Raw genomic sequence first — 17412 nt, 5'->3', positions numbered from 1 at the left:
TGGGAATGTCTGTGCAGAATAACTGTTGCCTTGTACATTATGCTAATGTCATTAGCACCTGGCTGCTGTTTTAGCACTGTGCCTTGTGTGTGGGTTTTGTGATTTCAGAGATTTACTTGGCCAATGTACCCAGCATCCCTTGCTGTTTGACCAAGTTAGCAATCTATGAGTGTTTTAACAGCCAGATGGCTTCTACACTAGTATCCACAGTTCTTTGTTTATATTAGCTGTTTTCTGTGCTGTCATCATTCTGTGAATCAAGATCAATACCACTCACTATCTAAAAAGGATTCTTTGTCATATCCACCCGCTACAGTTTAAATCTGTGTAAGACTATAAGAAATAGGTGGTAGGCATTAGGCTTGTGGAATCAAGGGTTATGGAGATAAGGCTGATCAGGATGCTGATTAGGAATGATCAGCCATGATTATATTGAATGGCAGTGCAGGCTCGAAGGGCTGAATGGCCTACTCCCGCACCTATTGTCTATTGTCTATTGTCTAAGCCCAATAAGCGTGCTCCATGGAATATGGTCACTCCAACATTCCTCATGTCCATTTACCTGCTTTTTTCCCATAACCCTCAATTCCTCTACTGATCAAGAATCTATCTCTGCCTTCAGTATACACAAGGAGTCTGCCCCTCATCTCTCCGTGACAAGAGTTCCAAAGACTCACAACCCTCTGAGAGAAGAAAATCCTCCTCAGTCTTAAATTTATTCTGAGACTATGCCCTCGGGTCCTAGACTTTCCCATGATGGAAAACATCATCTCAGCATTTACCTTGTCAAGCTCCTTAAGAATCCCATACGTGTCAATGAGATCACCTCTCATTCTCCTAAAGTCCAATGAGTAGAATCCCAAACTGTTTAACCTTTGCTCATAAGACCTCATCCTTGTGAACCTTTGCAGAACTACTTCCAATGAAATTGGTTGAAGGGATATAGGAAGTGGACAGGAAAGTGGAGTTGAGGCCAAGGTGAGATCGGCCACATCATATTAAATGGCAGAGCAGACTGCTCCTAGTTGTTCTGTTGACTTTATTGTCAAGGTTGGCATTTATTGGCATTGACCTGATTGGCTTTCTAAGCCATTTCAGAGGGCAGTTAAGATTCAACTACATTGCTGTTGGTTTACATCATGTGTAGGAGAAAGTTAGGACTGCAGATGCTGGAGATCAGAGTCGAAGAGTGTGGTGCTGAAAAAGCACAGCCGATCAGGGAGCATCAAGGAGCAGGAGAGTCAACATTTCAGGCATAAGCCTTTCATCAGGAATGAGGCTTGTGGACCAAAGGGGCTGAGAGATAAATGGGAGGCGGATGGGGGGAAGGAAGCTGGGAATGCAATAGGTAGATGAAGGTGGGGTTGAAAATGGTAGGTTGGAGAGGCGAGTGGAGCAGATAGGTGGAAAGGAAGATAGACAGGTAGGACCGTTCAAGAGAACACTTAACTCCCCTTGGAGTGTCCTTGGTGGAGTGGGAGGGGGAGTTAAGTGTTCTCTTGAACGGTCCCACCTGTCCATCCTCCTTCCCACCTATTTGCTCCACCCGCCTCTCCAACCTACCATTTTCACCCCACCTTCATCCACCTACCTTCCCCCAGCCCCACCTTCCCTTCCATTTATCACTCAACCCCCTTGACCCACAAGCTTCATTCCTGATGAAGGGCTTATGTCTGAAAGGTTGATTATCCTGCTCCTTGATGCTCCCTGATCGGTTGTGCTTTTCCAGCACCACACTCTTCAAAGACATCACATGCAGACCAGGTAAACACACATCAAGAACACTTGTGAACCAGATGGGTTTTTAGACCATGCTGTTATAATTAGTCTAGCTTCTATTAACTTCACATTCCACCATCCATCACAAGGGGGATTTGAACCTATACTCTCAAAACAAGAGTCTGACAGACTGGCTTATTAGCCCAGTAAAAACAATGACGGCAGATGCTGGAAACCAGATTCTGGATCAGTGGTGCTGGAAGAGCACAGCAGTTCAGGCAGCATCCAAGGAGCAGCGAAATCAACGTTTCGGGCAAAAGCCCTTCATCAGGAATAAAGGCAGTGAGCCTGGAGCGTGGAGAGGTAAGCCAGAGGAAGGTGGGGGTGGGGAGAAAGTAGCATAGAGTACAATGGGTGAGTGGGGGAGGGGATGAAGGTGATAGGTTGGGGGCGGGGGGAGTGGATAGGTGGAAAAGGAGATAGGCAGGTCGGACAAGTCCGGACAAGTCATGGGGACAGTGCTGAGCTTGAAGTTTAGAACTATGGTGAGGTGGGGGAAGGGGAAATGAGGAAACTGTTGAAGTCCACATTGATGCCCTGGGGTTGAAGTGTTCCGAGGCGGAAGATGAGGCGTTCTTCCTCCAAGCGTCTGGTGGTGAGGGAACGGCGGTGAAGGAGGCCCAGGATTTCCATGTCCTCGGTAGAGTGGGAGGGGGAGTTGAAATGTTGGGCCACAGAGCGGTGTGGTTGATTGGTGCGGGTGTCCCGGAGATGTTCCCTAAAGGCTCTGCTAGGAGGCGCCGAGTCTCCCCAATGTAGAGGAGACCGCATCGGGAGCAACGGATACAATAAATGATATTAGTGGATGTGCAAGTGAAACTTTGATGGATGTGGAAGGCTCCTTTAGGGCCTTGGATAGAGGTGAGGGAGGAAGTGTGGGCGCAGGTTTTACAGTTCCTGCGGTGGCAGGGGAAAGTGCCAGGATGGGAGGGTGGGTTGTAGAGGGGCGTGGACCTGACCAGGTAGTCACGGAGGGAACAGTCTTTGCGGAAAGCGGAAAGGGGTGGGGAGGGAAATATATCCCTGGTGGTGGGGTCTGTTTGGAGGTGGTGGAAATGTCGGCGGATGATTTGGTTTATGCGAAGGTTGGTAGGGTGGAAGGTGAGCACCAGGGGCGTTCTGTCCTTGTTACGGTTGGAGAGGTGGGGTCTGAGGGCAGAGGTGCGGGATGTAGACGAGATGCGTTGGAGGGCATCTTTAACCACGTGAGAAGGGAAATTGCGGTCCCTAAAGAAGGAGGCCAGCTGATGTGTTCTGTGGTGGAACTGGTCCTCCTGGGAGTAGATACGGCGGAGGCGGAGGAATTGGGAATACGGGATGGCATTTTTGCAAGAAGTAGGGTGGGAAGAGGTGTAATCCAGGTAGCTGTAAGAGTCGGTGGGTTTGTAAAAAATGTCAGTGTCAAGTCGGTCGTCATTAATGGAGATGGAGAGGTCCAGGAAGGGGAGGGAGGTGTCAGAGATGGTCCAGGTAAATTTAAGGTCAGGGTGGAATGTATTGGTGAAGTTGATGAATTGCTCAACTTCCTTGTGGGAGCACGAGGTGGCGCCAATGCAGAATTCAATGTAGCGGAGGAAGAGGTGGGGAGTGGTGCTGGTGTAATTACAGAAGATCAACTGTTCTACATAGCCAACAAAGAGACAGGCATAGCTGGGGCCCATACGTGTGCCCATGGCTACCCCTTTGGTCTGGAGGAAGTGGGAGGATTCAAAGGAGAAATTGTTAGGGGTGAGGACCAGTTCGGACAAACGAACTGGGCTTATTAGCCCAGCGATATTACCACTAATCACCACATCTAGTGCTCAGAGAAGGATGGAGTCAATAATAGAAAAACACAGGCCCCACAAACACAGGCACCTCCAAACAACCAAAGTAACACAGACGATAGAGTGGGAGAGTTGTCCCAGGCCTAATCAGTCTGAAACTATAGAGTAAGTGCTCTGGGGAACACAGAAAAACGGGCAAAATGGAAACACAACACTCCTTCCTAACAGAAGTAACATTTAAACAGCGACGCACTTGCCTCGTATAAACCAGTTGCAAAAACGCAAAGGCTGAATTCTAGTTCAGCGTTTTCTGTAGTGAGGGAATGAATAAAACAGATAATATCAAGGGTAATAAAAACCACAAACAGATTAAAAGTCTGATCAGTACTATACTGGGACCAGGTATACTAAGCTTACCTTAAATCACTGTCAATCACGGGGTTCCAATGTCTAGTCAAATTATTCAGCTGCTCTGACTAACTCTGTAAATATTTACTTTACAGTAGCGACAGCTCTTGTATTGGGGGAATTGAGGGAATAATTCCCGTGCGCCCTGTTTGCCAAAGTCTATCAGCAGCTGTCGGCATCCAGTCGGTGTCCCATCTGTGTGTGTGTTTAATGATTTTTGTTGCTAAGGAAGCAAAAGCAGTAACTGGGAAATTAAGTAAACGTCATTGTTTTAATTACAAATCCTCTCAAACAAAATTAGGAACGAAAACTGAGGTCAAGTTTTAGGAGGATCTGAAGAACAGATATTGGCGATGCCCTGGTGTTTATTTTTCATGCTGGAGATATGTTAGTGACACAGTGGAATTGGCAGAAGGCTGCTATTTAACCGGGATGTGTGGCGTCAGGATCATCCCAGTGACAAGGGCGGACTCTCCCAGAGCATTTTCCCTCTCATTCTGATGAACAATCCCAGATGGAATTCTGCAAAATTCTCTTCTCTGTTCCTCGTTACAACAGCTCAGGGATGACAATTACAGCCTTTTGGTTTAACACAGGGACGGGGTTTTTTGATTTTATAAATGGGGCTATTTTTCCGGGAAAGTTTGGAGTTTTAATTTAGAAAATTGCAAAACAGACGATAGCACATGTTCCAATCCATTTTGGACAGCAGTGTCAAGGTACAAAAAAGCAAAATGCACCTTTAAGTTCTTTTTGCTTTACCACATGGTAACTTCTGCCATTCTTTTCCATTTTGTACAGATGTCTGAGCAAAGACTGTACAGAACTACTGTAGAACCTTTGTACTACTTATAGATTTTTTAATGAAAAAAGTGTATTTTTGCAATTTTTTTTATTCATTCGTAGGACATGGGCATCTTTGACTGTTCAGCATTTATTGCTTGTCCCTAATTGCCCTTGAGAAGGTGGTGGTGAGCTGCCATCTTGAACAATGCCATTAGGGGGGATTTGGACCCAAGTACAGTGAAATTATCAAATCGTTTCCTTTTGTGTTTCAAAAAAGCCTTTTGTTGCAACTGGATTGAAATTCTAATGAGAAATGACAAAATTCTACTGTATTTTGTGCAAAGTACTGTCTTGTACTTACGTTTACCTATAGATAATTAAGAATAAAGTATATTTTTGAAATAAAAATGTGTTGCGTTATCATCATCCACCCCAAAAAAAACTAACCCTTCTGTCCTTGCAAACTGTCTCCCATCTCCAGCCTCCCTTTCCTTTCCAAAGTCCCGAATGTCCTACAGCTGTTCTCATCTTTCCCAGAGCTTCATATTTGAATCTATGGTGGTCAGCACTATTGTTGTCACAGGTACAGTAACGGCTCTTAGTAAAGTCACAAAAAAATCCAACATGACTGTAACAAATGTAATCATTCCCTCCTCATGCTTCTGAACCTATCTACAGTGTTTTGCAAAATTGATTACAGCATCATCCTCCATTGCCTGTCCACTGTTGTCCAGCTTTTGCCTGGCTTCATTTTTATTGATCTAATCAAAATCAATTCACCTGCAATGGTTCCTTTCCCATGCCATTGTCTCTGGGGTCACCTGAGGATCTATTGTTAACCTCTTCCTATGTTGACACTTGGGGACATTATCCAAAAGCCATACTGTCAGCTTTCACATGTATGGTGATGGCACCAAGCCTTCCCACCAACGTCCAGACTATCTCTCAAATATCACCATCACCATCTCTGGAAAAGTCTTGTTTCATCAGCAGGACAAAACTACCAGGGGTGCTGGCACAGATGCATATAATTGGAAGGGCATCTTCAACTTTGCTTTCTGGCCCCACAAAGTGTTTTTGGGATCAGGTCAAACTTTAGCAAGGAAATTTGTGGTGAAAAAGTTGACATTTAACCTATTGGATTAGTCAGCTCACTGCTTTCACAACTTAATCTTCCCAGTAGAGGGCAGCAGGACACAAGAAATCTTTTCATGGGCAAGTCAGATAGTGACAGTTAAAGAACAAAAACAAGATTAAAGAAAACCTCAAGGAAAGGCTCGCTATAAAAATAAAATGTAAAACAATTAACTACAAGAGAATAACTACATCAGAGAGAAGAAAACATGTGGAAGAACTGGAACATATTATTCTAATTATCTCATAACCACCACTGAAAGTGCAAGCTGCTTACTGAGCAATGATCAACAGACATTAACAGGACGACTTGTCACATAACCCTTTAACATTCTAACTCACAACTCTTGATGAAAGATACTTAATCATGCAGTTAAATTTTTTAATTGGGACTGAAAAATATTCTGAGTATTTTTGCATGATTAGAAACATCCTAGTCAATTATAGACACTGTAGTATCACTTAAAGATGCTGATTAAATATCCCCATTCCCATTTATGAAACAACCCAGCATATCAGTGTAAAAGATAAGGCTGAAGCATTTGCAACAATCTTCAGGGAGAATGCCTGGTAAATGATCTACCTTGGCCTCCTCCAGTGGTCCCCAACATCACAAATATGTCTTCAGCCAATTCACTCCACGTGAAATCAAGAAAAGATTGGCGGCACTGGTTGCAAAGGCTTTGAGCCCTGACAATAGTCCAGCAATACTACTAAATACTGGTGCTCCAAAACCTGCTACTCCCTTAGCCAAGCTCTCCCAGTCCCGTTACAACACTGGCATCTATTCAGCAATGTGGAAAATTATTCAGGTACATGCTAAATTGCTCATAGTATTAGGTGCATTAGTCAGAGGGAAATGGGTCTGGGTGGGTTACTCTTCGGAGGGTTGTTGGATTGAAGGGCCTGTTTCCACACTGTAGGGAATCTAATCTAATCTAAATCTAAATCCAACCCGGCCAGTTACTGTCCCATCAGTCTATTCTCAGTCATCAGTAAAGTGATGTAAGAAGGGGTGTCAAGAGTGATTAGCTAGCACATGCTTAGCAATAACCAGCTCACTGACACATACTTAATTTGGACTCACCTCATTACAGTCTTAATTCAAACAGGAACAAAACAGAAGGTGATGGCCTAGTGCCATTATTGCTGGACTGTTAATTCAGAGAACTAGGTAATGTTGTGGGACTCTGGGTTCGAATTTGGCCATGGCAGATGGTGGAATTTGAATTCAATAAGTATCTGGAATTAAAAATCCAATGATGACTATTTGTCAATTGTCAGAAAGACCCATTGGGTTCAATAATCCCCTTAAGGGAAGGAAACTGCCATCTTTACCTAGTCTGGCCTACATGTGACTCCAGGCCCATGCAGATGAGATTGATTCTTAACTGCCCTGTGGGCAATAAATGCAGCAAAGCCCTCATCCCGTGAATGAATTTTTTAAAAATCTGAATTCCAGAGTTGAGGTGATGATAAGGCTGCATCTGACTGAGTGTGGCATCAGGAGCCCTTGCAACACTGAAATCAATGGATATCAGGGGGCAAACTCTCTGCTGGTTGGAGTCATACCTGGCATGGCAGAAGATGGTTGTGGTTGTTGGATGTCAGTCACCTCAGCTCCAGAATATTTCCAGGAGTTTCTCAGGGTAATATTGAATCAATATTTTCAGAGATGCTATTACACACTATAGGAGCAGGTAGAATTTGAACCCAGGCCTCCACAACCACTGTGCCATAAGGTCCTTTAAAGACTTAGTGTGTCAGCTACCAGCACAAGGCGTAGCAGTGGGATTCCTCAGGGCGGTGTCCTAGGTCCAACCATCTTCAACTGCTTCATCAATGACCATCAGAAGTGGGGATGTTCTCCAATAATTGAACAATAATTGATCAATCATAACCTCTCAGATGCTGAAGCAGTCCATGTTCAAATGCAGCAAGATCTAGACAATATCTATTTGTGCCATTTAAGTGCTAGTCAATAGTCATTTCCAATAAGAGAGAATCTAACCATCCTTCAGTGACATCATAGAGTCATAGAGATGTACAGCACAGAAACAGACCCTTCAGTCCAACCCGTCCATGCCAAGCAAATATCCTAATCTAATCTAGTCCTATTTGCCAGCACTTGACCCATATCCCTCCAAACCCTTCTTATTCATATACCCATCCAGATGCCTTTTAAATGCTCTAATTGTGCCAGCCTCCACCACTTTATCTGGCAGCTCATTCCATATAAGCACCACCCTCTGCTTGAAAAAGTTGCCCCTTTTAAAGCTTTCCCCTTTCACCCTAAACCTATGCCCTCTAGTTCTGGACTCACCCACCCAAGGGAAGAGACTTGTCTATTTTTCCTATTCATGCCCCTCATGATTTTACACACCTCTATGAGGTCACCCTTCAGCATCCGACGCTCCAGGGAAACAGTCCCAGCCTATTCAGCCTCTCCCTATAGCTCAAATCCTCCAAACCTGGCAACATCCTTGTAAATCTTTTCTGAGCCCTTTCATGTTTCACAACACCCTTCCGAAAGGAGGGAGACCACAATTGCACACGATATTCCAAAAGTGGCCTAACCAATATCCTATACGGCTGTAACATGACCTCCCAACTCCTATATTTAATGCTCTGTCCAATAAAGGAAAGCATACCAAACCTCTTCTTCACTATCCTATCTACCTGCGATTCCACTTTCAAGGAGCTGTGAACCTGCACTCCAGGGTTCATTATTGTTGCATTACTGTTGTTGAGTCTTCTACTTTCAAAGTTTGTGCGAAGATTTGTAGCTCGGGTGCTCGTTGTTGTGGTTCTGTTCGCCAAGCTGGAAGTTTTTGTTGCAAACGTTTCGTCCCCTGGCTAGGCGATATCATCAGTGCTTGGGAGCCTCCTGCGAAGCGCTTCTTTGATGTTTCCTCCGATGTTTATAGTGGTCTGTCCCTGCCGCTTCCGGTTGTCAGTTTCAGCTGTCCGCTGTAGTGGTTGGTATATTGGGTCCAGGTCGATGTGTTTGTTGATGGAGTTTGTGGATGAATGCCATGCCTCTAGGAATTCCCTGGCTGTTCTCTGCCTGGCTTGCCCTATGATAGTAGTGTTGTCCCAGTCGAATTCATGTTGCTTGTTGTCTGCGTGTGTGGCTACTAAGGATAGCTGGTCGTGTCGTTTCGTGGCTAGTTGATGTTCATGTATGCGGATAGTTAGCTGTCTTCCTGTTTGTCCAATATAGTGTTTTGTGCAGTCCTTGCATGGTATTTTGTACACTACATTAGTTTTGCTCATGTTGGGTATCGGGTCCTTCGTTCTGGTGAGTTGTTGTCTGAGTGTGGCTGTTGGTTTGTGTGCCGTTATGAGTCCTAGGGGTTGCAGTAGTCTGGCTGTCAGTTCCGAGATGCTCCTGATGTATGGTAGTGTACCCAACATGAGCAAAACTAATGTAGTGTACAAAATACCATGCAAGGACTGCACAAAACACTATATAGGACAAACAGGAAGACAGCTAACTATCCGCATACATGAACATCAACTAGCCACGAAACGACACGACCAGCTATCCTTAGTAGCCACACACGCAGACAACAAGCAACATGAATTCGACTGGGACAACACCACTATCATAGGGCAAGCCAGGCAGAGAACAGCCAGGGAATTCCTAGAGGCATGGCATTCATCCACAAACTCCATCAACAAACACATCGACCTGGACCCAATATACCAACCACTACAGCGGACAGCTGAAACTGACAACCGGAAGCGGCAGGGACAGACCACTATAAACACCGGAGGAAACATCAAAGAAGCGCTTCGCAGGAGGCTCCCAAGCACTGATGATGTCGCTCCCAAGCACTGATGATGTCGCCTAGCCAGGGGACGAAAAGTTTGCAACAAAAACTTCCAGCTCGGCGAACAGAACCACAACAGTCTTCTACTTTAAACATCCTGGGCATCACCATTGATCAGACATTGAACAAATTAGAATTATAAATATAGTGGCTACAAGAGCAAGTCAGAGTCTAGTAAACCTGAAGTGAGTAACTTACCTCCTGATAGCCCAAAACCTGTCCAGCATCTACAAGGCACAAGTCAGGAATGTGATGGAATACTCCCCACTTGCCTGAAGGGGGGCAGCTGCAACAACACTGAAGAAGTTTGACACCATCCAGGAAAACACAGCCTGCTGCATTGGCACAACATCCACAAACATCCACTCTCTCCACCGCCAATGCTCAGTAGCTGCAGTGTGTACCATCTACAAAATGCATGCAGAAATTCACATTGACATCAGATATTGGAACTCCCTCCTTAATAGCACTATGGGACAACAGCAACCAATGTTCTGCTACCTCTGAGGTCCCACGTGCAGCAATCAGCATGCCAATGCCAACCAACTCCTGGAAATCACTGAATTATGGCCATACATCAGCATGACACATATACAAATTGCAATTTACACAGGAAACCGTTGTCACACTCAAGGCTTAATGGGAGTTTACGGGTTAACTCCATCCAAATCATTCTAACTTCAACTTACATGTCCAGTTACTTATGTAAGAATGATCTGCAAGGTATGCACAGGCTTATCATTGTATTTGCATCACATATTTGCAATATCTATTACAGTGATGTACAACTAAAGGATCAGAAACAAAATTAAGGAAGACCCAGAAAATCCCATTGACAAATTGGTACTGAACATCTGAAGGAATAGAAGTTGAAGCTGGAGATCACTGGATCATACATAATAGATCTTTATTCCCTGACACAGAGACAAAGTCATAATAACATCACAAACAATATTTTGTCCACTCAAACCCATCTTTTGAACCAGCACACTTACTCCTAAGTTGCTTTTAGCCTGGCAGGATTGACTGCCAGCAGCGCTAATGATACAGAACAGCCCAGCATGCCACAGCTCACTAACTTCTGCTGGAAGGACACAGCAGAATGAATACAGGTAGTTTGCTACCTGAGCCAAATGTGGCTTAGTTCATGACACTCCTGTCTGATTGATACAAGGCTGTGGATTCAATTCCAGATTCATAGAGTAGAGTCCTACAATACTGAGACAGGCCCTTTGGCCCAAACTGGTCCATGCCAACCAAAATATCCACCCACGCTAACCCCATTTCCCTGCATTTATCCCATGTCCTTGTAAAATTTAGGCTGAGTACCGCAGTGTTGGAGATAACAATCTGCTGACATGATAAACTATGGTCCATTCTGATTTGTCAGTTGAATGCAAAAAATTTATAGAACTGCAGGAAGTTGTGAAAGAACAAAGCTGATACATTTTCTGTCAACAGAGAACCCAAAAATATTGACAAACTGGAGAAGGTATATATTGGTCTGTCCAAATACAGTAGTTGCATTTATTATCGAGTGCAAATAATGCTTCGCTTTTTATTGTTCATTTATTGTTCATCCCTATTTGCCCAGAGGGCAATTAGAAGTCATATGTAGGCCAGCTCAGGAAAGGATGACAGGCTCCCTTCCCCAAAGGACATTAGTGAACCAATGGGTTTTTACGAAAATTGTCAAAAAAAGGTCAATAACAAGGGGACTTTTTTTTATAGATATTTTTATTGGAAATTTAACATTTTTACAAGTTTACAAAAATAAACAAAAATCTCAAGTACAAACATTGATATACAATTAAATCTTAAATAAATAATAACCAAAATTTAACAAAAGAAAAAAAAACTCATCTACTAATCTAACCTACAACTAACCAGAGTGTATAATTAAGTCTCTTACATTATTCAACTAAGAGAAAGAGAAAAAAAAACAATGGATAACACAGAAATTGGATAGTGAGATATATGCTCGGACTGTGTTAACATCAAATGTAACAAACCCGTATTCCTCTCCCAAAGGGACATATTTTTAAAATGAAAGGCAGGAGGCTTAGAGGGAATTTGAGGAAAATTCTTTTCACCCAGAGGGTATTTCATGTCTGGAATGTCTGGGAGAGTGGTTGAGAGAAGAAATCTCAATCTTTAAAAAGTACTTGGATGAGTGCTTTGAATTCAAGGCAATGGACCTCCTGTAGGCAGTAGTATGTATTAGTAGTACAGACCCGATGGGCCTCTTCTGTACTACTAATATGGTCACATGGTCACCATTAGACCAATAATTTTTTAACTTCATATTTTTATTGAATTCAGATTTCACCATCTGCCATAGTGGGATTCAAAGCTCTGTGACTAGAACAGTAGACTGAAGCTTTGTATGTTTAGTTCAGTGACAATCAAACCTGTTCATCAACTTAAGCATTTTTTATTTTTCAGTGAGATCACTTCTAACGCATCTAAATTCTAGAGAACATAGGCTTAGTCTACTTAACCTCTCCTGCTAGGACATACTTTCAGCCTAGGGACCTCCCTACACAACATTTTCCACACTTCCCCTGGGACAAGTATTTCATGCCTTAGCTAAGAATCTCACCAAAAATTGCATTGTTGCTCTTATGGTCTAATTTCCTTGCAATAAAGCCTAGAATAGGGGAGATGATGACCTAGTGGCACTATCACTGGACTGTTAATCCAGAGACTCAGGTCATGTTTTTGAGACCCATGTTTGAATGCTGCCATGGCAGATGATGGATTTGAATTCAACCAAAAAAACACATTTGGAATTAAGAGTCTATTGTCAATTGTCAGAAAAATCCTGATGGTTCATTAATGCTCTTTAGAAAAGGAGATCTGCCATCCTTACCTGGTCTGGCCTACATGTGACTCCAGACCATGTGGTTGACTCTCAACTGTCCTCTGGGCATTTAGGAATGGACAATAAGTGCTGGCTTGGCCAATGACACCCTCATCCCATGAATGAATGAAAATAGGGACTTGCCTTCCAAATGGTTTGCTGCTGTTCTATGTTAACCTTCTGTGATTCATGTATTTTCAGGATATTTGGATTTGTCTGAATACCAATATTTTCAATCTCTTACTATTTTGATAATATGCTATCATCTATTTTTCTTATCAAAGTGTATAACTTTACATTTCTCCACAGTATGTTCTATCTACCAAATTATTATTCATTCATTAAAGCTGAATAAATCCTATTGCATCCTTTCTGGATCTTCTTTACTGCCAGTTTCCTTATCCAACTTGGGATCATCGGTAAGCCTGGATAAATTACACTTCATCCCCTCATCTAAGAGAGTGACATAGTTTGTAAAAAGCTGAGAGAAAAGCATTGGTTTATGAGTATCCCACTAAAATTGTCGGTTTCTTCCTACTAATCATCAAACAATTATGATATACTCACTGAAATGATTGAGTCTTACCTTTATGCAATAACTTCTGGTATGACACTTTATCAACTGATTCACACCTATGCATCCAACTAGTTGGACCCTCAAAAATCTATTAACCTTGTGAAACATTTTCCTTTATTAAATCTGTATGGACTGATTCCAATCACATTATGATTTTTGATGTGTCCTGTTGCTATACAAACCAACAATGTTCTGAATTTGTCTCTCTAATCTTATTAAATTTGACTGTGAGAAGTTAAGTTTTGTCCATTTAAAAACTGTTTTGCATTTTGAAGTATTTCCTTGGTTGTGAAGTATTTTGGCACATCCCAAGTGTGTAGATGCTTTATATGTTCATCCTGTTAACAGGCTGATGATTTGTGAGAGGGGTTATACTGCAGGGAGTAATGCATCATAGTGCTTCAAGTCAGTGTCAACTCCATTACACAATAAAGAGTCAAAGAACTTCACTTAGAGATATTTTATTGTTAATGTAATATTTTCCACTAAATTATAAAGAGATTCACCATAAGTTCTCTTTGAAAATCTATTTAATGAATTAGAGGCATTTACAGTACAGTAGGAGGCCTCTTTTTTGTGCTGACACTCAAGAGACAGCAACGGTGCTTAGTCCTAAATTCCCATAACTAAGGGCTAATAGACAAGTAATCAATTCCAAGAACAATTTACTATAACATTGTGTACAGTTCTAGTCGCTGCATTATAGGAAGGATGTGAAAGCATTGGAAAGGGTGCAGATGAGATTTACCAGGATGTTGCCTGGAATGGAGGGTAAGTCTTATGAGGAAAGGTTGACGGACTTGAGGCTGTTTTCATTAGAGAGAAGAAGGTTAAGAGGTGACTTAATTGAGGCAAACAAGATGATCAGTGGATAAGTTAGGGTGGACAGTGAGAGCCTTTTTCCTCAGATGGTGATGGCTAGCACAAGGGGACATAACTTTAAATTGAGCAGTGATAGATACAGGACAGATGTCAGAGGTAAATTCTTTACTCGGAGTAGTAAGGGCATGGAATGCCCTGCCTGCAACAGTAGTGGACTTGCCAACATTAAGGGCATTTAAATGGTCATTGGATAAACATATGGATGAAAATGGAATAATTTAGGTTAGATGGGCGTTAGACTGATTTCACAAATCGGTGCAACATTGAGGGCCGAAGGGCCTGTACTGAGCTCTAATGTTCTATAATGGAACAGTATATCAGATTGAACAAACATCAAATCAAATGGTTTATATTTTGAAGCGGTGTATTTGGTGATTGGTCAGTGCAAGCAGGAAGACTCCCTCCCAGCAACCAGTCCACAAAAGTTTTAAAAGTTTTTAAAAGTTTGGCCAGAATTTAGTGCTGGCAATTTGGGGGTTTGTCCAATTTCCACCCGATGGCAACAGCCACCATGGTTGTACACTTCACAGTTTCTCTCCCAGATACCTGATACTTTTAATAGGTAATCAGGCACATTGTGGGCTCTGAAACAAAAACAGAGAACGCTGGAAAAGCTCTACAGTCTGATAGCATATGTGGAAGGAAACCAGAGTTAACAGTTCAGGTCCATAATACTTCATGGGTTCTTGTGGTTCATCAGAATTCCTGATGAAGGGCTCCTGCCCGAAATGTCAATTTTCCTGCTCCTCGGAAGCTGCCTGACCTGCTGTGTGTTTCCAGCACCACTCTAATCTTGACTCTAATCTCCAGCCTCTGTAGTCCTCACTTCCATCTGGTTCAGGTTCATGTCCCATTTGCCCTAAAATTATCTCATAACATTTAAAAGGAAAGATCAATAATACTTACAAACAGGGGTCTGGAGATCCAGTTTATATTTGAGCCTAGCTTAAGGATTACAGGTTGCCAGTCACAAAGAGGCAGATACCAGCAATGAAGTTGGGAAGGGAGTCAGAAGCAAGAATGAGATGTGAACCTCAGCAGTACTGCTACTCTTTGACACCAAGCCCTTCATTTAGGCATAAAAACTCCGGTCCAAATGAAGTTGTATATAAACCTTAGAGAGTTTGAGGTGATATCTGCATATTGTGTCAGAGATCCTTGTGATGAGGCTCTCAAGTAGCAATGTAAAAGTTTGAACTCATGGTGCTCCACCCTTGCCACTCGGAGCTCAACTGTGTGATGTACGAAGATGGTAGGGTCTCCAAACCATATACTGCCCCGATTAAATGATCCCCTTCTCTTCCTAATAATTTCTGCCATCCTTAAACTCTGTCCATTGAGTCAGAGGCAATCAAAACAACATTTTATGTAAAACTGCTTTAGTAAGGCGTTGTAAATTATTTTCTGGATCAGTGGTGCTGGAAGAGCACAGCAATTCAGGCAGCATCCGAGAACAGGCAAAATCGACGTTTCGGGCAAAAGCCCTTGTAAATTATTTATTCATCCATCCATATTGTGAATTGGAAGGATTAGCTGTAAATTAATAAGGTCACTGCAGCACCACTGTAACACAAACTGACTGGTCTCCTAATATACCCCAAGAGGGGCTGAATCTCAAAGCTCAAACATACCTGCCAAAGTCTCTTAAAAAATGCTCTATATGAAACAGTAATGATTTAGTCAGGTACATGGAGCAGAACGTAAACATCAGGAATATCAGGACACTAGCACATATAATGTACATCTTTCGATACAGTGATATGTGTTTAATTGCTGTTAATTCAAATGGAAGGCAAGCCTAAAAATATTTTTTCATATATCAAAGTTTATTGGCTACCACCAGGAAAGTAAGCATTCCTGTCAAGGTGCCATTGTTTTCCTCCGATAGCAGCATTTAACAGGATATGCTTCAGCTCTGTGCTGCAATCAGCAAGATGGTGACAACACACTGACATGTTTTATGGTGAGTTGCACAATGTACTGTCAGTCTTGGGGAGTTCCAGTTAACTGTAGTTACACAGAAAACTCACAGCTGGCAATTCTCCACTAACTCTGTCTTTGGATGGGGTGGTTTGGCAACTGCTCTTCCCAAGATTGCAAGAAATTGCAGAGTCGTGAACGCAGACCAGTCTGTTATGAAAACCAGCTTTCCATCATCAACTCAATCTATATTTCCCGCTGCCTCAAGAAAGCAACCATCATAATCAAAGACCCTTCCCACCCTGTTCATACGCTCTTTCACCTTCTTCCGTCAGGCAGAAGGTATGAGCATTTGAATACACATATGAACAGATTCAAGAACAGCTTCTTTCCTGTTATCAGACTTTTGAATGGACTTCTCAAATGTTAATTCTGATCTCTCTCTTCTCTGCAGCTGTAATACATTATTCTGCACCCTGATGCATTTTGTATGTAACAATCTGTTTGTATAGCACACAAGACAACATTTTTGATCGTATCTTGGTATCAATCAGTCAAGGAAACTACTATCAGCTTGTTGGGGTCAATGTAGCTCTAAGGTGATATACTTGGTGATGGATGTTTAATAAAACGATGCATTTGATTCAGATAAGTTTACAATACCCCAGGACACTATAAATTTACCAAAACGTTCTCTTTTAGAACCTAATGTGATGGATGAGACACTGGTGGATGGGATACTTTACCCCACATAAATCTTCCAATCAATGCACCAAGGGAAACCACAGAATACTTACTCATGCCATATTGGCTACTTGTTATGGATTAAATTCTAGCAATTCATGACAGATGATTCTCCTATAATATCATAGTTGCACTCCAGCGAAACCTCATTCAATGGGGCTGATGGGAAAAGAGGGGTTGGGGCAGACCAGCAAAAAAAAAATCACTCAAAATAGCCTGAATTAAGGTTTAAATCATATTTATTAATGAAACAAAAGTAAATTTGCATTGAAAAACTATTGTTAATGCAGGGACAGAGGGTCACCATCATCACCAACTTCAGATACAGTTGTGATTGCAGAAGTGGATGGCTGTGGTTAATTGTCTTCTGACTGTTTCTTGGGGGTTGGTTCAGATTGTGGGATATGCAGATACAAGAGCAAACTAGAAAAGCAAATAATATGTATAAGAATAATGCAGTCCTGCGGGAATTATACAGGACTTATATAGGAATTATACGAGAATATTCTTGTCTCAGAGGGAGAGCAACGAACATTTATCAGTTTAATTTTTTAGATGAGGTGCTCAATGTTCAGTACTGTACTTCACATGCTGACAGCAGCTGACATTGGTCACATGCGCAGAATGAAATGTGCAAAACAATTGCCACTGGAAGCGTGCTATTACGAACAGAGGTAAGCGTTCTTGAAAATACCGTTCCCTAATTCTTCAGCGATG

The 17412-nt window shown here is 42.3% G+C and overlaps 1 protein-coding gene across 1 annotated transcript in view; it reads right to left on the bottom strand.

Moving 5' to 3' along the window:
• The window catches only part of loxhd1a (lipoxygenase homology PLAT domains 1a), a 224162-nt gene extending 220170 nt beyond the window's left edge, over positions 1-3992 (bottom strand). The window contains exon 1 of the mRNA XM_088000471.1: positions 3963-3992. The gene's annotated coding sequence lies outside the window, so the exon portion shown is untranslated. The remainder of the gene's footprint in view (positions 1-3962) is intronic.
• Positions 3993-17412: the final 13420 nt, after the last annotated feature.

Source organism: Chiloscyllium plagiosum, unplaced genomic scaffold (genome assembly GCF_037043375.1).
Source record: "Chiloscyllium plagiosum isolate Xiang-an unplaced genomic scaffold, Cpla_swu_hap1 HiC_scaffold_1, whole genome shotgun sequence".
Classification (NCBI taxonomy): Eukaryota; Metazoa; Chordata; class Chondrichthyes; order Orectolobiformes; family Hemiscylliidae; genus Chiloscyllium; species Chiloscyllium plagiosum.
This window is presented reverse-complemented; position numbering and strand designations above follow the sequence as displayed.